Source organism: Phocoena sinus, chromosome 2, assembly GCF_008692025.1.
Source record: "Phocoena sinus isolate mPhoSin1 chromosome 2, mPhoSin1.pri, whole genome shotgun sequence".
Classification (NCBI taxonomy): Eukaryota; Metazoa; Chordata; class Mammalia; order Artiodactyla; family Phocoenidae; genus Phocoena; species Phocoena sinus.
In genome coordinates this window covers 29639489-29663839 of record NC_045764.1, presented here as the reverse complement: position 1 = coordinate 29663839, position 24351 = coordinate 29639489, and the positions used below count along the sequence as shown (strand labels likewise).

General features: G+C 44.2%; 1 protein-coding gene and 1 non-coding gene across 3 annotated transcripts in view; one reads left to right on the top strand and one right to left on the bottom strand.

The window, feature by feature from the left end:
* The window catches only part of DIP2C (disco interacting protein 2 homolog C), a 372892-nt gene that overhangs the window by 192964 nt on the left and 155577 nt on the right, over positions 1 to 24351 (bottom strand). The gene's annotated exons all lie outside the window — the stretch shown is intronic.
* LOC116750041 lies at positions 19334 to 19437 on the top strand. The gene has a single exon (XR_004348786.1). It is a non-coding gene; the product is annotated as a U6 spliceosomal RNA (small nuclear RNA).

The window sequence follows — 24351 nt, the reverse complement described above, 5'->3', positions numbered from 1 at the left end:
AAAGGAATGCTAAAGGATCTTCTCTAAATGGAAAAGAAAAGGCTACAACAAGAAGAATCTATAGGAAAAGAAAAATCCCACTAGTAAAGGCAGACATATAGTAAAGGCTGAGGATCAACCATTTAAGCTAGTAGAAATATTAAAAGACAAAAGTTGATCTCAAGTTTTAAAAGTTTCTCAGATGAACATTTAAGTATTGGGGGGGGGCCCCTCCCTTGAAGCCAACCTCAAAGGACACTCACTATTCACTCTCATTTTAAATGTGGTCTTACTTTGGAAAGCTCCAGTTGTTAAGATCCTGGCCTAAGGGAACACAGGCGCTTTCCGCGTGAAGCCACAGCTCCTCTTTAAAGGGGAGATGTTAATGTCGGCCTCACAGGGGCGTCCACTCAGGTTCCTGACCCCACAGACTCAGAAAGGCTGGGTGGGAGGCGGAGTCAGTATCTCCACACAGGTGTTCTATTTCAGCTCCACTACTAAGTCATGCCACTAAGCAGTCAGCTCGGAGAACCTCCAGATACGACTCAGAAATCCCAGGCTGCTATCATCTTTCGAAACCTACAAGAGGGAAAGGGAGACACTATTTATTGAATAACTTCCACACCCCACGAATTTTATCTAAATCACAGGTTGGAAAACTACAAATCCAGCCTGCGGGCTGTTTTTGGAAATAAAGTTTTACCAGCACACAGTCATACTCCCTGGTAAGCACCACAACACAGTGTGCAGCCTGCGTAGCCAGAAGTATTAACTACACGGCCCTGTCCTATGCGTCCTAAATAATCTCTTTTCATCCTTATAACAACTGATTTTACAGGTAAGAAATCGAGGTGCAAATAATGGTTATGTTTCTCGCCCAGGCCCCCAGATCTAAGAAGAAAACCACCTCTGTCCAAGTCCAAAACTTTTCCCATGAAAGCCACACCTAGAGTCTCCACTCGAGCCTCCACTCTGTGAACACTGGTCAGCATTCTTGCCACCAGATGTCCTGCCCAGCTCTCCGCCTGATCCGGACACCCTCCTCAGGGACAACCTCTCACCTCACTGCCTGTTTCCATGCCCCCAGCCCCTGCCCTGTCTCAGTGACATCCCAGCCTTGCGCTCTGGCCACACAGATTCCTGCACAAGTCTCATGAGGCCTCAGATGGCTGCTTACAGTTTGTTTCTGTAACATATACATACGAGCGGCTTATCTTCAAAGCCGGGCTGTGACACCTTCACGGGTCAGTGTCCTACAGAACCGAGTATGACCCCTCTGTTTTACAGACCAGGACTATGTATTGATGGAGTTAATGACAAATGAGCAGCAGACACCAACATACAGAATGACTTCAAATAAGTGACTGGACAGATGCTGCATTCATAATCAGGGAAAATGCCTGGTGATTATTTAGCTATTTAGTGGCCATGTGGGGAAAGGACAGAGGGAAATCGATGATTATTCCATTATTAAAGTGTGTGAAACACCAGCCTGGCTCATGTGTTACGTAAAGGATCCAGCGTCTGCGGCAGGAGCAGGTTCCTCAGGCGTCCCAAGCATCAGGGCTAAAATGTCCTCGCTGCGTTTCCTTTTCCACGCAGAAAGTCCAGTTATTTTTAACTCTGGAGCTACTTTAGCATCTGGTAGACTGAGGTCCAACAGACTATCTATGTCAAACTCACTGCAAATTTATATAAGTAGGGCGATCTTGTGTTCTGAAGCAACCAATGAGGATAATATAGTAAGACAGATAAGAGAGGTAGATGAATGGAGATAGAAAGAATAAATTGAAAGGATAGATTGATGACTGATAGAAGGAAGGAAGATGGATGAAAGATGGGTAGGAAAGACAGAAGCTGGCTAGCTTTACACACAACTCCATCCACCCAGAGCCCCTCCTTGGTTTCTGCCTGAGGTTGACCTACAATCAGTGCCATGGTATCACCATGGAAACACACAGTGTTTCTCTTCACTTTACATCCATTCAGGCTAAAGCTGGATGCTTTAGCATCCAACTTTGGCTGCTCCTCCCCTCTGCTCCTCACTTTGGATCTGTAATGAGCACACAGTCTTCAGGATGAAACTTTGTAAACTCAATGCAGAAAGGCTACGAGAGAGAGGAACCCTACTCCACATCACATTTCTAAGCAAGACTTTATTAAAACCTATCAATCTATAAAGACTATTCCATGGTTTACAGCAGGTTAATTAGTATTCTTTCAACCTGTAAGCTAAAAGAACACTATCAAGGAAACACGTAGATCATTTCGCCCATGCTGCGTCTACATTTTGCTCCTTGAAAAGGCGCAAACAGTTGCTGATGTTAAAGGACATGGACCACAGGATCCCTTGCTTGAGAATTTCCCATACAAAATTCCAAAGAGTGTATTTTCCATGCTTTGATACTCAAGACACCCATCTAACTCTCCTTTCATTTTAGGAATAAGAATGTATGACAGAAAAGTAAACACATAAATCATTTGTAACTTCAGTGAAGAGAAAATAAAAGTGATTTTTGAGACACTTTCTACTTTATCAAAAATGTTATTTATATTATTATTCTTGGACAAAGAAGCTCCATAAGACCAAGAATTACAACAGTAGAAATTAAAGTTCTCATGTGTTCTGTAACAAAGGGAAGAGAGATTTACAGCCAAGTCATAAATTTGAACTGAAAATGCAAGTCAAGTAAAGCCCCCAATGCGCGAGTGAATCTCACTAAGACAGAGACCATTCTCCCCGCCCCCGCCCCCACCCTGGGAAGAATTCTTTTTCTTACTCATATTGTAGTACAGAGTTTCCAGGCAAACCCTGAGTCTTAGAAAAGCGAAGGAAAAACCAGCCTAGGAAATGCAAGAAGGGAGGTGATACTGCAGCTCCTCTCTTTTTCCATCCTGGCCTCATTCTGGCAAACTTGGACCCCACAGGAATTTGCAGAGCCCTGTGGGTGTCGGGTCAGAATAGGACAACCCGTAGAGCCAGGAATACCCCCAAGAGGGGAGTATGTGCCCCAGAGCCACCTCCACAGCTGGGTAAGCGCCGAGTAAACAGACCAGCCTAACAGGGATGGTTTCCATTCTTGGTGTCAGGAGTTTATTATTTAATGCTGGAACGAATGCTTTATATAACAAAGCAATCATTTCCATGTTTGGAATTTTATGGCTGTCAGGAACCTTCAGAACGCCTCTCTCCTAAGCCGCTGGCTTTATAAGGCTTAGGGAGCACCCTTGACGGCCTTTCCCCTCCCACCCAGCTGCTGGAGGCACATTTGTCATCTCTGTGGGAAGCTTTTCTTTTCTGCAGAGAGACTGTGCTGTCCTGGCAAGAACCCACCTGTCCAGGGGAGTAGAAGCAGGCAGACCGGGAACCTCTCCTCGCCCTGAACACAAACCATATGTCAGCTAACTTCTCTGGTCTCATCTTTCTCAGTGATAAAATATTGGTAATAACACCTATCACCTTCCACCGTAGTTGAAAAGATCAAATACACAGAACGTGAAACATCTCAGAAAGCATGAAATAGGGAAGAAAACAGTTTAAAAACCCAGCAAGTACTCATGTGGTACCTACTACACGTGCAAACTTGTGAAGGACACTACCAGGCTCCCAGGCGCGGCACCCGCTCCGAGTTGGGCGGGAAGAATTCCACGCTGGGCGAGCCAGCCAGCAGTACATGCAAAGAGCAGGATGGCTCCAGGGGAGTGAGGCCGAAGGCAGCAGATGACAGAGGTATCGGAAATCCCAAGGAAACTTGAAATCCCAACCTCTTAGGCATCCACGCGCTTCTCTTTTATCCCCGCCACAGTAACCGGACCTGGGGTGCCATCAGCTCTCCCTGTGTCGACCACACAGTGGCTCGCAGCTTTGGATCTCAGTCCCCAGCGCCCGCCCACTCCCCACCCACTGACCTACCACTAGGAGGGTGGTGAGACCGCGGGGCCTCGTCCTCGGAGCCTGGCGAAGGCTGCTCCGAGACTGTGCACAAACCCATCAGCAGCACCTTCACGTCCTTCCAGAGCCTGGGCCCACATCTCGAGACATCACATCACTTCCCAATTATTGTGTTTTCCTTTGTTACTATCTTACGACTGGATTTATCGCTCTTTCATTTTTCTCAGGTTTATGCCATATTTTCAATGTAAAATTTAGAAATTTGAGTTCTATAAGGATATTTTAAGTAAGGTTATCAGGATAAATATAAACCCTCCTCTAGGATTATAAAATCACCAAACTTATTCAAATGCTCAGGATGATGGAAAAAAATTCTCAACATGATTGGGATTTGTACATTTATGGGAATAACCATAAAGTTCCTCAAAACATTTAGTTAATGGCATGACCAGAAAGAAAAATATATATTTTAAATATGCACTATGTTGAAATCTTAACTCTAGCCAGTAAGGTCTGGATGTTACCACTTAACTTTGACACTTGTCAGAGTCAGGAAGGGTGAGTGCAGGTCTACAAACACAGGGGCACCCCCAGTTCCAGCATCTTTTCATCCTCTTACAGTCTTCCACAGAACAGAAGTTTTCATCTTGATGAAGTCCAATGTATCCATTTTTCATTTTAGGGACTGTGCTTTTAGTTTCAATCTAAGAACTCTTTGCCTCATCCTCAGATTTGAAGACTTCTCTATTTTGCTAGATGTTTTGTAGTTTTACATTTTACACTGAGATCTATGATCCTTAAGTTAATTTTTGTATAAGGTGTGGGATTCAGGTCTAGATTTTTTTTTTGGCCTATGGATGTCCAATTCCTCCAATATGATTTATGGAACAGGTCATCCCTCCGCCATTGAATTGGTTTTGCTTCCTGGTCAAAAATTAATTGGGCATTTTGTGTAGGTCTGAGTTCCCCACCCCATTCCACTGCAAACGTGGGTCTAACCCACACTCTTGACAACTGTGGCTACACAGGAAGCCTTAGCATGGGGAAGAATGATTTCTCCTACTTTATTCTTGTCAAAGCTGTTTTGGCTATTCGAGGGCCTTTCCCTTTCCACATAAATTTTAGGAAAACTTTGTTATGTCTACCACAAAGCTGGGAACTTGATAGGAATTCTCTTAAATCTACAGATCAATTTAGGAAGAATTGATATCTTTACACATTGCATCATCTGATCCATGAACAAGGTATTTAACTCTGATTTCTTTCACCAGCATTTTGTGATTTTCATCATCCTGATCCTTTGATAATGCACATTTCCATATGGAACGTCTAACCTTAGGTTCCCGAAGAAAACAGTCCAACTCCAGGTCAATTCCAGAGTGTATGTGCCTGGCTCATCCCCTTTTGACCATTTCGGACGACATCCTCTGAGCCATTAGCCAGGATGAACGAAGAAGGGAGGGCCCAGCCCTGACCACACGTGACCTGACAGTAAGAAAAACCAGAGCACAAGCAGCCATAACCCTGTGTGTGGAGAAGGCACAGACCTGGATTCGGGAAGCGGGGACTGGCTCCCAGGGGGTCACCTACCCGGCTGTAAGTTGGCCAGGAGCACAACCTCCCCAGCCCTCAGTTTTCCCATCTGTACAATGAGGAGCCAGACTCGGATCTACAAAGCCTCAAGAGCCCTGCAGTGAAAGCAGAGGTGCAGAGCAGACCCAGAGGGCTCCCCTCTTAGAGGTGAGACTACGGAGAGGCAGAGAGATGTAAGGGAGGACAGGAATGTGCACGCGAGAAGGGACAGAGGGGAGCAGGGGTCTGGTTCTGTGGAGGCTGGGCAAAGCGCAACATGACAAGCAGCTGCAGCGTGTGCGAGAGAAAACGTGCAAGAACTCAAGTTCAACGTGAAATACAGCAGGGTATTCACCACAGGATCCTAAGACAAGAAAACAGGGCTTATGGGAATCAGGTAATTTTAATTAAGCCTAAAAACACAGTTTAGGAGCGAAGCATGGTTTGACATTTCTCTTTGAATGTGAAGCGGTAGGTTGGTAACTAGGGCATCCAGCCCACGCTGAAGGGTGCTCCTGCTCTCCCGACATTTGGGGAGGGGCTGCTGTTCTCACCCAGCATCCCAGGCAGACCCTCAACCCAGAGCACCAAGTCCTCCACTTACTCAGAAGCCCATTCTCCTCCTTGTGCCCACCCGTGGGGTCTCACTGCCCCCACTGGGAGCCCTGCAGTCCCAGGATGCCACGTCACACCAGGTGAGCACATCACAGGTAAACAAGGTCTAGGTTCTGTGCACTAGCTTCCTGGCTTCAGGCAACCACGTTCCCCTTTCACACTGTAAACTCCTCATCAGTAAGAACATCCTCCATCCCATCATCACTGGATAGGGCACAAAGCGAATACATCCACCACTTGGAGCTTCAAGCCGTGAGGACCACCCTGCTGGAGATTCCATGTGTAGGGGGCAGAGGAAGGGCCCCTCTCAAAAATCGGACAGCTCTTTTGTTTAGAGGCAGAACCAAGGCAAAAACTGCTTTTTGTGAGCAGGAACAAGGCCCTTTTAACACAAGATTTACAGAGCATTTATGTAAATTACATGTCACAGGAACATGCATGGACCAAACGCAGGAAAACATCAACCCATCACATCAGCTGGATGAACCCCAATGAGCCCCTTCTCTTGTGAGGAAATATTTAAGTACACACACACTCATATTTTCTCCACAGTTAAATTTAAAAAACCATTTCTGGCACAATGAGCTTAAGTGCTTAAGTGGAAGTAAATGAAAAAAAAAAAAAAAAAAAAAACAGAAAAGCCCAACCCTGTGATTCCTTCCCCATCCCCACAAACTGTTAATAGATTTTGAATATTGGTCTGTGTGGGAAGACTTCTGTTTTTTCAAGTAAATGAATCACTGAAGAAAAATATAAAAGATGCTAAAGTATATCTTGCAGATTTAAAAAAAATTACCGGGCAAGGAGAAAGTACACACACTTTATCTCCTCCAGCAGTTTCTGGTTGTTCCACCGTAGCAGCTACTTTTCTTTTTACCAACTTCAGAATGAATCCTCACTGATGGTAAGGAGGAAGGGAAGAACCTTCACCTCAACTTGTAACACCCGTTTGGTGCTGCAATTAGCTGACTACTCTGTCTTCTGCCAAAAACTTATCCTCTACAAACTTACACGTGATCCAGTAAAGATCAATCCCACGATGCACATCAGTTACATAGATCTAGACAAACCTGATTTGTGGAAGCCGGATGCTCAACCGTCTAAAGAGCACAATGGTAGGACAGACGCTTCACTGTGACAGTCCCCCAGGACGTGGGCTACAGAATACAGGGAACATGGAGGGAGGCAGAAGTGAAATTTCTTGAGGCAACTATCATACATTGGGAGGTGGAATCTCAAAACATAAGTGTCACAAAATTAGTTATTTTGGAATAGGCTGGGATAGGGAAGATATCTGTGAAGAGTTTTAAAAACACTTCAGTTTTTGCAACATTCCGCTATGCAGTTGACCTATTTCCTAGCAATCTTCTCTGTGGCGACAACAATCTTGTCCCTATTACTCTTCTGGCCTGTGATCACTTCTTGCTTCACTAAGGGCAAAGAAAGGAATAAGACATCTACAAAGTGTTGAGTCCAAGAAAGCATTCTTGGTCTGAACATAAGATAACCAACTGAAGGAAAGTGCTTGGAGCATTTCCCCTGAACCTTGCTGGCTGTGCGCAGGCGACTCTGGGGGAACACGATGTCTCTTGACAGCCAGCCACCTGGGCTACACAAGCCTCGCGTGCTTCTCTCTCCCAGTCCCGGCCAACTCCCACTCCACCAGGACTCAGGATGGGGCCAGGCTCAGCATCTGCCGCAGATGAGCAGTCCAGACACTGTCATCCTTGCTTCTGCTGGTCCCCAGGCAGTTTTCTTTAGTGGGCTTGTTAGGAATGCACTTTCTGTCCATCAGTGACTGTTTGACTTACATTTTATTTACTGAAATTCAATTTCTACCCATTTCTTCTCAGCTAAATAAAATTCTTCAAGGAGGAAATCTGCTCACCTTCCCCTGTATCTTCCCTTGACTATTTAATCTTCCATCAGCATACACAGCACCTCAGTGCCAACTCACACTCTACCCCAGGGACAGCCGAGGCCCAAAAAAACTTCCACTGTGCCACTGAGTTAAGGAACCTATGAGAATATGTTGAATCCTACTGGCTAATAATTAATAAAAAAATTTCAAAACTCTGTAAATGCTTACGTGTAAGTTTCTCTGTACTGTATGATTTATTTGCAAACTGACATTTCTTACCAACGTTACTCTAGTTTACAAAGAACTGTTGACCGTATGAAGAATGACTTCCTGTTTTCGTGGAAGGAACCAATTCTGAAAAACTTAGTCTAGATAATTTTCTCCCCTAAGCAGGCAGACCCTCCTCAACATTCTTGATTACTCTGAATGAACTGAGAACAGCTTGTTCAGTGGAAACGACACCACCTGATCCCCTCGATGGCAAGACTGGTGGATGTGCACCTGCAGACTGGTTGCCAGCACTGGCCCCAGGAACCAAGGCAGCCACATCTATCATCTGTGTCCCTTTTTGAACTGTTGGGCTTTTCCAAAGGACACCTGGGACTTCTAGTCGTCATTCATCAAACTGTTCATGTTACCCTACAGAATCGACACACTAATCTCTGGAACTTCATAATGACCCAAGTGCTAGCTTAGGGACCCAAGACCACCATGGTTGGAGGTGGGTGGATGGACCCCAACTCTAAGCTGGTCAGCTCCTGCTCAGAAAGGTTCCTGGGCCACCTCAGAGAGTAAAGTTTAGACCCAGAAAATAAAACTGGTGACCCCCTCAGCAAGCCCAGACCACCTATAAATGTTTACAGGGATTTGGGCCAGGTCAGGTCCTCTGCGCAAATCCACACACTAGGAGCACCCTGGTAGACGTACTCACTTCCCTCAAAAACCACCGCTGCCCCAGGTCAGCCAGCAGTCAGGGTCAGAGGTAGGCTCACACACTGCTCCCTGCAGCTGTCCTGCCTTTCCCACCAGCAGGGCCCCGAGCAGCTTCAGGAAGCCCAAGATGCTGGCCAGGAGACCGCCTGTCACAGGCACGGTGATGTAAGTCTCGTTTTCCTCTTTGAAATGAGGGGCCACCACAGCCCTCTGTTTCTTCTCTCAGACGGGATAGAACACAGTATCAAAGGGGCACTCTGACCTTCTGGAAATCCAGGATCTGAAGAGCACACTGCTACTGTCCAAGACTGAATCACCTCTGAAATGGTACAAAATACAGCTTTCACTTGGCCCTTATTAAATAAGCTTCATACTCATTCCTACTCAAAATTCCCAAACACCATGGAAGTGACCCTGACTTTTATTTTCCCATTCATTCATACAAGAGATCCTACTATGTGCCAGAAACAGACACAACCCCTATCACTAAACAATTGCTAAATGAAAGATTAAATAACAGTTACATTCTCACTTTTAAACCATGTTTAACGATGTACATAAAGTGGTGCCTAAATTAATGAGTCCAGTGACTTTAACAAATTGCCCCATCTGGGCAAGTAATGGGAATAAAATGGAGACAAAGATTTTATTAGAAAGATAAAAATGACTGAATATTATCTTCCTCTTATAGTTTTGCAAGATGCAGAATATTCTAGGATTTTTATATCATTTTATCTTCAAATTATACACATATAAATATATATAACATATATATTGTATAATTATATGTATAAATATATATATTTAAATATTTATACCTATAAACTTAAAAATCCTGCTTTCTAAAATAATGGCTCTGTCCTGAAAAGGCCTGCAGTTAAAGGATTTGGGGGGGTGGGGGGCAGGAGGGCAAAAAACATACTAGAAGATGTGTAGTAGGCTAGTTATTTTGAGTAAGTTTGTATAATGGTTACTTCTTTTTGTGAGACCAATGAGCTACAGGAATTCCCCCAGCAAACACTGAGGCTTCCTGTGCACAAAATCACTTTCAAGGTCAAAATTACCCTGAACTACTGGGAATAAAACATCTGGACAATCTTGGCATATAATGTGTGTGATAAAGTTTTGATGAGTCCACTACCTAATATTAAATAAGAATAACCATGACAGTATAAACTTCTAACTTATGGAAACATTATGCTTTCTAAACATTTTGCCCAACTTTGATCACGTGGCAATTATTAATAATACATCTATTCAAAAGGTAAATAATGAAGCATAATGTATACAATCCTCTACCCACTGATATGTCATTAGAAGTGGAAGGCGCTGTAAACAAAGATCTCTGCTTTAGTTTTGGAACCCACAATCTCTGCTGGATTTTCGAGTACATGTGTATTTACAGGTAATCTTTACAAAGTATGCATATTCCAAAATATGCTCCATACAATCACAGGATAAGAAAAAAAAACCCTCTTCCATTTGAAATAAGAAAAAATAATGAGTAATCAAAGCTTAAATCAATATGCAAAGACAATGTGAAAATGTGCTCATGTTGCAAACTAACTTGGATAGCAAAGCAATTCAGACAAGCCAAGGACCAGGGTAGAAAAGCACAGGTGAAAATGAAATGACACTTAACTCAGTGTGCAAGCCCAGTGGTTAAGGATGTACAACACTGTTCACTCATCTGCAGTAACTCTTCCATGCCTACACTGTTTGGAGTCCTTGGCACTTAAACTCAAATTTCCACCCACCTTGAGACTGTTGTCTATCCTGCCTACCTGGTAAGGAGCAGGGACATTCCTGACCATTATTCCTGGGCTTCCCATAGGCCCTGTAGTCAGGGTACAGTCAGCCACTTAACACATCCACTGAAGTGTTGGACACATCAGGGTAACCCAGTGACTGCTTTTTTACCCCAGTGCTTTCTCACCAACTACCCTTAATGGGTCCTTTTACATTTTCTGTTTGTAAATGTTTACCTTCCTAAGGCGTGTGGTATTGAAAATTTTTAAATGCAGCCCACAAATATATGTGGTTTTGGTTTGTTTCTGTTTTTGTTTTTGTTCTAGAGGCATATTATTAAGGTAAACCAAATTCACAAAGATTATAAGGGTTTCCTGAAAACTGACTTCTAATTTTGAGGGAAAAAATGGCTCTCTACTACTAATACTGATATAGAAGAGTGTTGATGTCTTCTTTGTTTATGGAAAGGGAGAAAAACACTGAATATTTATATATACATGAGCACACATATCTGCAGTTGTATCCAAACAACTTAAGATATGTGTTCTTCCAAATGTAGGTCAAAACTAGTAAACAAAGTGTATGTCAAAAGCACGTGACTTTTAAGAGTCCTACACTTTCTAAATACATGTATCCAATATTGGGTATTTTCCTTCAGGGGCACTATACCTAATTTAACATTCCTTTTTTTTTTCGCGGTACGTGGGCCTCTTACTGTTGTGGCCTCTCCCATTGTGCAGCACAGGCTCCGGACGTGCAGGCTCAGCGGCCATGGCTCATGCGCTCAGCCGCTCCGCAGCATGTGGGATCTTCCCGGACCGGGGCACGAACCCATGTCCCCTGCATCAGCAGGCGGACTCTCAACCACTGCGCCACCAGGGAAGCCCTAACATTCCATTTTTAGTCACTGGTTTTAGAATCCGTGATTAGTTTCAGGCAAAAGAAATATATTTAACTTATACTACTGAATTAATGACTTCCAGAAAAAAAGCCACCGAATTAATAATCCCTTCTAGAAGAAAATGGTTAAACTTTGCAAGCTAAATTTGCTGGACCTCACATAAACTAAAAGGTTTGTTTTTTAAAGTTATTTCTGTTGTGTGTTTGTGTATGTTTCCCTTGAGAATGGAAATCACCACTTAATTTTACTCAAAAGCAACAGACACCTGTGCAGGGTTTGAACCAAAGGTTACTCTTCAGTGTGGCCCGTAATCCTCACCCTTCACTGTGCCTGACACACCTTCCAAGTGGAAGTCATTAACTATAACCAAGAGGGAATGAGCAGAAAGATGACACCATCCCCAGTGTTCAGCATTCATGCAAGTATTTACACTAGTAAAATATTCACCACAGGAAAACAAACAAAACCCACCCACGTTCACTCATGGTGGCTGGCAGATTCATTTTCATGACAGTTTTAAGTATTTCATTAAGTAAAAGGATCTAACTGGAACCTTCAAGAAAAACAAACTTTTATGCAAAGAGACAGGCATTTGCAAACACTAATGGTGAAGACAGGACGTCACACCCCGGCTACCCATTGTGGAGGCTACCGGATGCAGACGATCCCTGCTCATACAGTTGAGTGTTTGAAAAGCTTCCAAGCTCAACGATGTAAAGACTCTGATGCCAGCTGAACTTAAACCATGAATTTCCAATCAGAAAACAGGAAAATGAACCAGCTCCCAGTGACACCTCCTCTTGTCTGCATATGGGCAGGAACAGCATGAATGTCAGCCACATCAGAGTGAGAAAAGGTCCCGCTTATCTCACTGGCTCTGAGGAATGTCTATTCGATCCCACCATGGACACCTGCTCACACTGATGAACTACACCATTTCCTTACGCTTTATTCTACTCAGACATTCCAACCAGGAGGGAGTGTCCCCTTCACCACTGCTGCGCACGAAATCTGAGTTTCCACTGATGTGCTCAGAGTGTTTAAGCAGCAGACCTCCAGCTCAGTTCAGGGAGCCGCGCTGGTCAAGTGTTTCCCACTTGCTGGCACCCAACGGTCGTGAGAGCATCAGCCCTGTTCTCAGCATCTTTCCATCTCTGTCCACTGAATCTTCACAGCCTGCCTCCAGGGCAGCTGTTGCCAATAGAGTTCTCAAGCTGGGAGGGCTGAGCTCAGACCACCCAGAGCAGCTATCCTGGCCCTTCCAGACCATGGCTTCTTCCAGGGATAGGCCCCAGGGATTAGCCTAGAGGTGTCTGCTTCCCCCTTATTCTTAAGGGTCCCAGCCTCCAACCCTCATGGGCACTGCTGCTGCTTTCTTGCCAGCATTTTCTTTCCTTGTCTTCATTGCTCCCAGCCACGCACATTCCAGGCCCTGGTGGCCCAGTGGCTCCCACTCCAGCAGCCTGTGTGTGGTTAGGACTCCCACATATCAAATGCCAACGCTCACGTATATTATCATCTATTCCCCTGGATCTGATAATCAGGAGTCTGAGTATTGGAATTAGGAGACTATGTTTGCTTAGTACTGTGGAAGTGAAAGATAAGATTCTAAGTGCCTACAACGACCTCATTTCTGTACCTAAGCAAACACAGTGGTGGCAAAAGACAAAAGGGGTTCTTAATGTCTTCTTTCTATACAAAATGAATGCAATTTAATTTCTTCATGTCCGCATTTTCAACATTTCTCACCTGGCAAGCATGCAAATACTAATTTCCAAAGAAATAAGCTGTTCTATAATTTTAACATTTAGCATTATCACTATTAAGCAAGAATTATCCCAAAAGAGACAAGATAATCTTGTTCTCACATTCACAAATTGATAGTTACATAGCTCAATAACAATTTAATGGAAAGGAAACATTTCATTTTAGGTTTCTGATCTAAAAAAAAATGAACAGAATTCTGGCAAAGAGATAAACATTAATTACGTAACTATGCAAAATGCCTCAGGAAAAGTTAACAAATAATGTAAAACAATTAGTTATTTAAAATGTTATAAATGTAGCTGAGTTTTAATAGTAATTTGTCCATAGTTAAAAGTGTCACAAAAACCTTTTAAAATTTTGATACTGAAAGAATAACTCTTCCAGCTTGCATTTTGTATCCATTCATGGTTAACACTTCGAGTAATTTTTAGCTGATATTTTTAACATATGCATAGTTATTACTCAGTTGAAGTATACCCCTTTCTACTCCAAGACTGATTTTCATACTTATGCTGATTTTTAGTAAGTGAAGGCAGTTTTAAAAGATGTCATGATATCTAAAAATAAGAATTTAGCCCTCAAAAAAAGCTGTAAGCACCCCTGTAGGGATCGCACAGCAATCGTGTCTCATCTGATTTCAGTATATACATAAAGGTTCACTCCCTTCTTTACACACGATGGTAAACATTCACCATCAACACAAGACGCTCCTGGATCTGCTAATGGTGGACTAAGACAAAACTAATGGCCCCACAGTAGGGTTCAGCTGTAAAAGCTACGACATTAAGAACGTGTTTACGCTCAAAACTAGTTCCTTTGATTTGGGTTGGGGGGATACATTGTAGGGAATCCCTCACCCAGTGGAATAGCTTGTACTCATAAGGTCCACAGGAAACTGGGTGTTTATCCTAAATGCTGGTGGAGCTTCCCACCCACCCCACATCCTACTCCCCACTGTTATGGAACAACAGTGTGAGAAGGTACGTGAGGGTGACGGTGAGGGGGCCGTTCCCCAGCCCCACTGGTGATGTCAGGATTCGACCACAAACATAGGAGGGGTTAGAGAAAGTCTTCCAAGTTTAATAACCTTCCTACAGACTTTCTTTCTTTGCTTTTTCTTTTTGTTTGTTTTGTTTTTTTGCGGTACACGGGCCTCTCACTGTTGTGGCCTCTCCCGTTGCGGAGCACAGGCTCCGGACGTGCAGGCTCAGCGGCCATGGCTCACAGGCCCAGACGCTCCACGGCATGTGGGATCCTCCCGGACCAGGGCACGAACCCGTGTCCCCTGCATCGGCAGGCAGACTCTCAACCACTGCGCCACCAGGGAAGCCCCAGACCCTCTTTCTTTGGAAATCAGTGAATACACATTATTGTGCCCATTTTAGTGACAACCACACAAGGAGGAATTTTTGAACATCGGACTATTTCCTGTGTGTGCAAGTGCCAGCTGAATCACTCAGCAGCTGTCCGTCGTCCCTACTTAGAATCCGCACACATTACTAGCCATGCTTCGGCTCAAAGTCCTCCCTCTTCAAGGAGCACAGAGTATCAGGTGGTGAGCAGGCTGTCACCCTCACCCCACATCTGTAGATTGGGAAAAGCCAACCCAAGAAATAGGACACGAATCCTTGGTCACTCTGCTTGTCACATCCTGCCAGATACATCAGCACACCCTGGCTTTCCAGTTAAACAGCAACACAAGCTTATCGATGTACCTGTTCTTTAAAAATCAGAGGCAAATTCAGATTTGAAGTTAATATGAATGATACTATACTAACTCAGTATCTCAAGATAAGAGAAACAGAAGCAGCAGAAGCGATAAGACACACCAGAGAAGGGCAGTTCCTCCAAGAGGCGGCAACTATGGCTTTAGGGGTTTTCTTGGCAACTTATACAAAAAAAGGTACCCTGGGCCACTGACTACTTGCTGTCGATGGAAAGTGCATCCACTGGTGCATGGAAACAACCTTTCCTGGAATGACCCCCAGCAGCGAGCACCATGGGTCCTTGAGTAAGCAGGTGTACGTGTCGTCACCCTATGCATAACACAGAACCACACTTAACCCCCACATTTCAGAAGTCTGAGGATGACATGGAGTCAGCCTAGACTCACACAGGACCCCCTGAGGGTACTGCAGGGTGATGTGGCATCAAGCCTTTCCTGACAAGCTTGCTTTGCAGGTGATCTGCACTGAGCCCAGAATCCTTCATCCGTCCCGCTCTGCCTGGTGCCCACGCAGGGACACAAGGCTCAACAGGGACCCAACTCCCAGGTCCAAGGCCATCACCAACCTGAAAGAGCTGTCTAGACTCTTTCCAGAGATGGCTGTTGGATATAACAACACACCCGCGCCAGAGCTTTTTCCTCACCTTGTGGGTTTTAAGAAAGGAATGCAGAAATTCAGGTCTGGTGGGACGAACACCTGTGGATGCCTGATTCCATGGAAACATTCTAATGCTGAACTCCGCTGCCCCACTCAGTCCACGCGGCCTCCACGCTGCAGCTTGGCACTAAAGCCCCTTCCCACCCCCATCCCTACGGCTCTTTATTCCACGCACAAGTCCCCACCTTGCCAAGCCCATTCTCTTTCCCTGAAACACCTCCCCCTCCCTCTCTGAGTACTTACTGTATTCATCAAATCTAGTCCAAGGCAAATTACATTACCTACCACCAAGGTAAAAATACGCTAATTAAACTAGGCTGCTCCCTTGATTGTAAAGTGCATCCCCATTTCAGAGACGGTAAATGAAAAACAAACAAAAAGAAGAGGGGTTGAGAGGAGTCACAGGATCTGTGGATTTTTTCTCCCCTGAAGATTCCTCCCACCACACGAACCTGCCCACACTTGTCACACCTGGTCTGAGAGCTCCCTGAGGACAGGGCACTGGCACCTGCTCTCACCACAGTGCCCAAGGACTTGCAAAATACGAGACGAGTTTCTTGTTGCTGATGATGACAAAAGGAATTCCTCATTATACTCAGATCATGAGAGGAAAAAAACAAGCAGACAAACTGTGAACGACTTCTAATGAATTTTTGAAAGATTAGACTGGACGCCGTTCATCATTTTCCATCAGAGTTGGAACAAAATCAATACTCCAAGCAAACGTGTCAGTAGCAGAGAGATGGCCCCTTTCTTTTACAAACACGCCTATGTTACACTGAATTTACCTCAAGGCACCCCTATTTGTGCTGCTATAAAATGTCACTTGTTGATATCAGCAGCAAGCCAGAGGGTCAGGCAACACTTAGGTGCCATCTAAGGGTCAGAGGAAACGTGGGAGCCTCTTCAGTGCAATTCTACTGGAAAGAAATACATTATGTCAGTGAAATCCTACACCTATTCTTCCACTTCCATGTGAAGTTCACACTTCAAACAACACAGAGAGACTGCCAGAGCTTCACCGAGCATGGCTGTCCGGGTGGGTGGGGTCTGAGGGAATTTTACCGATAAAGGAAACATTAATACCCACCTTCCCCTCTAACTTAGGAGAAGCACCGACTCCAGAATCAGGCTCCCCCTCAGAACCATGTGTGGTCTTACGATGGGCTGCAGCACTGGGACTGGCTCAGGGCCCTAAGTGAGCAGGAAACAATGGTTCTCCCATCAGCTCCAGCTCCGAGTACCCAAGAACGCTGCCCAGCTGAGTCGTGGAGAAGTGACTAAGGAACTAACACTGTTCTGTCCAGGCAGCACTTCCCCTTCGACACTAAAGCCAGTGCAGACTCGTAGCAGCACGGCCCTCTGCTCCTAGACGAGCGTGCGGGTCTGCAGCACTGATTTCATGGCACTTCCTCTGTCCACAAGAGGCTCTGTCCCCTCGAGAACTGAGTTTGGTGGAAAACTAAACCTAAACGTCCAATAAGTTGGGAATGTAGCAACGGGGCAACTATCACTGCCTCATGGGACAGGAGAGGCAGGAGAGGCCCCCAGAGCTGGTGTGACGAAAGTTCCTGCAAAGTGCAATAACAGGTCTCTTCCCCCCGGACAACAATCCCAGCAGCCCATTCCTCATCTCCTCTGACTCTCTAAGTAAACAGTTTTACTGTTAAGGAGGAAGTGAGAAGGACTGTTTTACATTAACCCACTCCAACCATGTCTAAAGACCACTTCACTATTTAACCCACTTCAACAGTATGGGAATTCCTACGTCAGATCTGCAAGCCTGGGTTCTGCATATGGAACTAGCATGAACTTTTCAAGCTGCCCATCCAGTACCCACTTCCATCTGTTTGCTGACAACAGGCCGATTTTTCTTTGATATCCATCCTCCCCCTGCAGCCCCTGCCATGGTGGTTGGCTCAGGTAGCCCAGGCCTGAGCTAACCAGCGCCTGACGTTCTCCTGGCCATAGGGTCTGGGCCGGTCCTCAGGCTGGCACTCAGCCTCCCCACCGCTGCCCCTAGGTTCTGAGGGGACCCACAGAGGATGATGTTCCAGGACTGCTATTGTGCGGTGGCCACAGGAAGCACACTGTGGATAAGGCCGTGCATGGGAGGCCAACTGGAGCAAGAGCCCAGGCTGGACCAAAGCCAGTAAACAGGCAAAGCATAAGCCTGTCCCACTTCTGAACTTTCCAGGCTCACAAACCCACTCACTCAATCACCGATTCGTCCAGCGGGGCCTCCATTCCTGCGGGAAGACGTGACAGACAGATAAGCTGCTCTGACCGCATTCACACCACAGGTCCCAGAGGAGGTGCCATTTAGGCAGGACGGTGGCACAGCCTCTCTCAGGGCCCAATCCGTCACCTTCATCATCAAAACTGGGCTGAAATCTAACCCTCCCACCAACACGACTCTGAGTTGAGTACAGGGAGGACAGACACGGTCTCTTGCTGTCTGTAATACTCCTGCCCCGCGTGCATCCAGTTACAAACGCACCATGTGGTTAGAAGTCACGCTCCTGCTTCTGACGCTGCAGAGGGAAGGGGTCGATGCTGACACCAGGGAAACCGACATACAGATGTGCAAATGCTGAGGGTGACAAGGTACTTTAAACAGCTGCTTCTTCCACAAAAAACCTTTATCTAGTCTTGGCGATAACAGAGAAAACATGAAGCTTAACTCAGAGAAAAACGATGCTTTTCCCCACAATACAAGCTCATGAATAACCAAGGACATGCTCACTGCTTCCTGGTACAGTTCACTTTACTTACACCCTGAAAAATATCTGAATTAATGAATAGTACTAAAACAAAAAAGTCATGCAACAAAATTTAGAAGGCTGTGTCAAATTTCAGTAGATCCAAAGATTTTGAACCAAGATTGCTAATTAATAAGCTAAGATAGTGGACACTTTTTATATAGATCAGGGAGCATCACTAACTGGGGTGATGCTGGAAATTCCACTGTGAAATTTAAAACATGGACATACTGAAAAAATGATCAGAAGTAAAAGTGAAACATCAAATGTAATTTTTAAGTAATGGTAATACAGAGCTTAAACCAGCCATACTGTGCATTATATACTTTAAAGACGTGTATGTATATGCAGAGACTTTGAGATTAATTTAGGATGGGGAAGAAAAAAGAAAGTCAGAAATGAATTTAAATGACTTCGGCATTACACAAAAAATGTATTTCCATATCCACAGCAGCTTTCTGAGTAAGAACGCTTACATAAAGATGCATATCCCAACTATAAACAATTTGGGTATCTATGGGAAGAGACAGTGTCTCTCTCCGGGAAATACATGAATTCTTTCAACCTGACTGGACTCTGAGGCCCATGGGTCTTCCTGACGTCCATCACATCATTTTCTCTGCTCTCCACCACTTGGCCCTGCACATTTCCTGGCGCCCTCCCTCTATGCTCAAAGCCTGGGGCTATCAACACCCCAAAACTCTGTTATCTTTCTGTTCTGCTGCCATCAACTATTAGCCACAGAACTTTCACTTCTGCGCAAATAAGTAGAAAACTGGAAAATTACAAAACCTTTTAGCTTTTTAATATTTTGCCTCTTCAGATAATACAGATGATCTGAAAACATAACAGATCTTAAGCACTGACTGTACTTCCAAGGTTTGTTAATATACTGCCTACATCTGTGTATTAAAGTGAGTGCTCACTTCGGCAGCGTATATACTAAAATTGGAACGATACAGAGAAGATTAGCATGGCCCCTCAAGGATGACACTCAAATTCGTGAAGCGTTCCATATTTTTAAAGACAAACACCATATAATATCACATGTGGAATCTAAATATGGCACAATGAACCTATGTACAAAACAGAAACAGACTCACAAACATAGAGAACAGACTTGTGGTTGCTAAGGGTGAGGGGGAGAGGGATGGACTGGGAGTCTGAGGTTGGTAGATGCAAACTATTACATCTAGAATGAATAAACAACAAGGTCCTACTGTATAGCACAGGAAACTATCTTCAGCATGCTGTGATAAGCCATAATGGAAAAGAATATAAAAAAAGAATGTGTATAACTGAGTCACTTTGCTGCACAGCAGAGATTGGCACAGCACTGTAAATCAACTATACATCAATAAAATAAATAAATAAAACTAAAAACAAAGTGTGTTGTCTGATATATGTCATTTAATCAATAAATATCCATAGGGCATAAACTGTTGGCTACATTTAGTTGTGATAACGTTTTAAGTGAAAAGCTTTAAATTCAGTGAATTTAGATATCCCTCAAAATTTAATCCTTCTGACACCTGTTAATTGAGAATGCTACACCTGAATATTACAAAATCAAGAAAAGTGTTTAAATCGTGGAGCTCTAAATATATCCACACATGCACTGTGATATACTAATACATAAACGTTCGAACTTTAGCATTTTCACCAATTTTTGAGCCCAAATTCCTTGATTTTCACAACTACAGGTGAATAAACATCTACATAAGTGTAAAGTTAAAGCACTGGCTCTGTAAAGCCACTGAGTCTGACTCCAGGCAGCGCAAAATGAGGTTTACTTACCTACAGACAAACCTAATTAGTGTACCAGTGGTGACACTTCACTCATGAGTCCCACAATCTCACATTTAAGCAAAGACGCTGAACATGAGGATTCTTTATCGTGATTCTGCTTTTGGGGGAAGACTGTACATAACAGCCTTTGGTTTCTGACTCTCTATGTCAAAGACAGCTCTATGAAGCAGCTGTGCTGCTTCTGGTGCCAAAGAATGGATCAGCTCATTAAACTAAAGAAAAACAGGTTAAAAACATAACTCTGCAAACCCTGAGCAAAACCGTCCCAGGTCTAATTCCATCTGTGCCACTCTGACTGCATTCCTGGTCACAATGCTGGAGTCACTACCCGTAAGATGAGAAGTCAGAGCAAGGTGATCTCTGCATCCTGCCAGTTCTGGAGTTAATCACTGATTCTGTGATTAACTTTTCAGTGAATTAGCTAATGTCACAGTTACGTTTTGCGTAATTTGGCTATATGTATATTAACAGGGAAATCCTGGACACACAACACCACAGGCCACTTCCCTCACACAGCCTTTACTATTATCTTTTTTTCTTTTAAATTAGCTTTATTTTTAGAGAGTTTTAGGTTCACAGGAAAATCGAGAGGAAGGGACAGAGATTCCCCATGTATCCCCTGCCCCTATTTATGCACAGCCTGCCCCACGATCAACATCCTCCACTATCAAGATCCCCCACCAGATGGGACATTTGTTAGAACTGGTGAACTTACAGGGACACATCATCATCACCCAGAGTCCACAGTTGACATTAGGGTTCACTCTTGGTCTTGGACATTCTGTGCATCTAGGGTTCCTCCATGTCTCTTCATGGCTTGATAGCTCTTTTTTTGGCTGAATAATATTCTACTGTCTGGATGGACCACAGTTTATTCACCTACTGAAGGACAAAACTTCCGAGTTTTGAAAGTTATGAATAAAGCTGCTGTGAGCATCCATGTGCAAGGTTTTTTTGTGGACATAAGTTTTCAACTCCTTTGGGTAAATACCAAGGAACGTGATTGCTGGATCACATGGTAAGAGTACGTTTAGTTTTGTAAGAAACCACCAAACTGTCTTCCAAACTGGCTGTACCATTTTGCATTCCTACCAGCAGTGACTGAGAGTTCTGGTTGCTCCACACCCTTACCAGCATTTGGTGTTGTCAGTGTTCCAGATTTTGGCCATGCTAATAGGTGTGTAGTGATATCTCATTGATTTAATTTGCATTTTCCTGATGACACACGATGTGGAGCATCTTTTCATAAGCATATTTGCCATCTGTATCTTCTTTGGTGAGGTGTCTTTTCAGATTTCCTGTCCATTTTTTATTTGGATTGTTTGTTTTCTTATTGAGTTTAAAGAGTTCATTGTATATTGTGGGTAACAGTCCTTTATCAGACGTCTTTTGCAAATATTCTCTCCCATCTGTAGTTTGCCTTCTCCTTCCCTTGATGCTATGTTTAATTACACAGAATATGGACTTCCCAGTTCATCTCAATTTTCACCACTTCCTACTGTTGTTGACCTCACTCCCTCCCCAGGCCTCTTCTGACCTTGCTTCTCTAGTTTTCTTGATTTTCAACATGCAACAACGTTCTACTGAAGGGAACAAAAGGCAGAAGGGCTTGCAGCCTCAGGGCAGGAGGCACACATCACACTGGGAAACCCCTCAAATCACACGCCAAGCAAAGTACCTCCCAAAGTCTGAGCAAGGAGCAGAAGCCCATGTCCCAGGCTGGGAGCTCCCTGCTGTACCAGCCAAGCAAGTAACCTGAAACTCAAAACCCCACCAAATGGGGCAAAAAACTTGCACTGCCAAAGGCTTTCAATGAATAAACTAAAGGTCGGGCTTCCCTGGTTGCACAGTGGTTAAGAATCCACCTGCCAATGCAGGGGACATGGGTTCGAGCCCTGGTCCGGGAAGATCCCACATGCCGCGGAGCAACTAAGCCCATGAGCCTCAACTACTGAGCCTGCGCTCCAGATCCCGTGAGCCACAACTCCTGAAGCCCACGTGCCTAGAGCCCGTGCTCTGCAACAAGAGAAGCCACCACAGTGAGAAGCCCATGCACTGCAACGAAGAGTAGCCCCCGTTCACCACAACTAGAGAAAGCCCTCGCCCAGCAACAAAGACCCAATGCAGCCATAAATAAATAAATAAATAAATAAAATACGCTTTAAAAAAAAGAAACTAAAGGGCAATGCCTTGAATGAGAAAACAGTAATTGCTTCAGATTATTTGCATGGTTGCAGTGTTTTTTTGTACCTTATGTAAGGAACCTGAGAGCACACACCACGACTTCTGAGTCTGGACCTAAAAATTCCAGCTCAGGGGAGCCTAACAATTTCAGGAATCTGAGGAGTAGCGCCAACGGGATCCTGCAGAAGCTGAGGACAAGCGCTGACCATGTGGTCAGTGTCAGTCAGCTAGGGTGTGGCCTGGGGCTGGCCACGTCTCCTCTCCTCTGCTCTCCTGGGTCTCACCCAGCAGTGCGACACCCCCACCCCCAGCCCCAGGACTTAATTTCCATGCTGAGACTCCTGAAGGAGGAGCCTTTACTACCCCAGGGAGGCTGGAGCACAGATCCTCCTGGGACCCATTTGGTGCTATACTGAGCAACCAAGTGTTTCCAGAAGTGGCTGTAGACAAACTTCAGTTTCCAAAAACTGAAATGTGCTGTGTAAAACCAAGAATGTGGAAGGAGATAATTCAAGACAGTCCCTGCTCAAATTTTAAAGAATAGTTGAAAAGTCAAGTATGAAGAGATAGGAAAATCTTTTAATTACCCTCATGGTCATAACTAAAATCACTGTAACAGACATATCTCTAATCAGAAGTATAAATTTTAAAAAATGTGTAACATAGGAAATAAACCATAAACAAGTAAGCTTTCAAATCTGACAGTCACACTAATCTCACTGACAAAAGAGGTCTCTGAAGCAGGTTATTAATTATCCTCCAATTCTATATGGATATTAAAATAAATCCTAGCAAACAAGGTTCTCTGAAGTGCCAGCATTTATTTTTAAAATAAAGGACACATTGTCACTCTGAATTTCTATTTTAAATGATCACTTTTACTTAGAAACTGTACAAGTTGCTAACCTGACATCCAACATTACTAGAAGCTAATTAATTCAAGCACTAGTGAGTTTATTTATTTTAATGGAAACACTGATTAGGAAAAAACTGCTTTAGGGACCTTCAACGTTTTAAAGCACAGTATTGTCTATTTCCCTCTACTCAGGAGTAAGGAGGGTTGTGTACAGATGTGTTCAAAGCAATCTGGATGGTGTACACATAGAGCTTAAGACAGAGTCGCACTTCCAAAGTCAGAAAGTCAAGGGTGAATCCAGGATATTGTGAATAAGGTCACTCTGCACTAATGTATTGAAAATATTTCATATATCTGTAATTTGGATGGAATATCCTCATGAAAGACAACCAAGTCTAAAGTACAGAAAAGCATTTTTAATGAGCCACGGTCCTTAAAACCAGAGTAATATTTCAGTGACAAATCATTTCATACCAAATTTAAAACACCCATTTGAACGAGTTTTGTCATATTTTCCTATTACATTTCAGAATTTCTAAAGCTCCTAAAGTCTCAGATTGAAGTAGAGTCTGACTTCGACAATCTCCACATCACAAACGTGTATCAAAAGCGACTGAGAATGCACTTTTTGATGGAAATCTTTACAAAAGGAGACAAAATACCTTGAGGAATACGAAGGCTGATTCAACCTACAACAGAATGAAGACAAGCGCATTCTGGTGGACTATGGTTGAGCTACTTATCACTGAACAAACAGGAAGAGGAATACAAACAGGGAGAAGTCTTTCCAAATAAAAGAAGATGAGGGATTCCCTGGTGGCGCAGTGGTTGAGAGTCCGCCTGCTGATGCAGGGGACGCGGGTTCGTGCCCCGGTCTGGGAAGATCCCACATGCCGCAGAGCGGCTAGGCCCGTGAGCCATGGCCACTGAGCCTGCGCGTCCGGAGCCTGTGCTCCGCAACGGGAGAGGCCACAACAGTGAGAGGCCCGTGTACCACAAAAAAAAAAAAAAAAAGAAGAAGATGAGCTGAGCTGACAGAAGGAGACTGACCATTGTGAAGGGGACCGTGGCTGCTTATGAGCCTTCA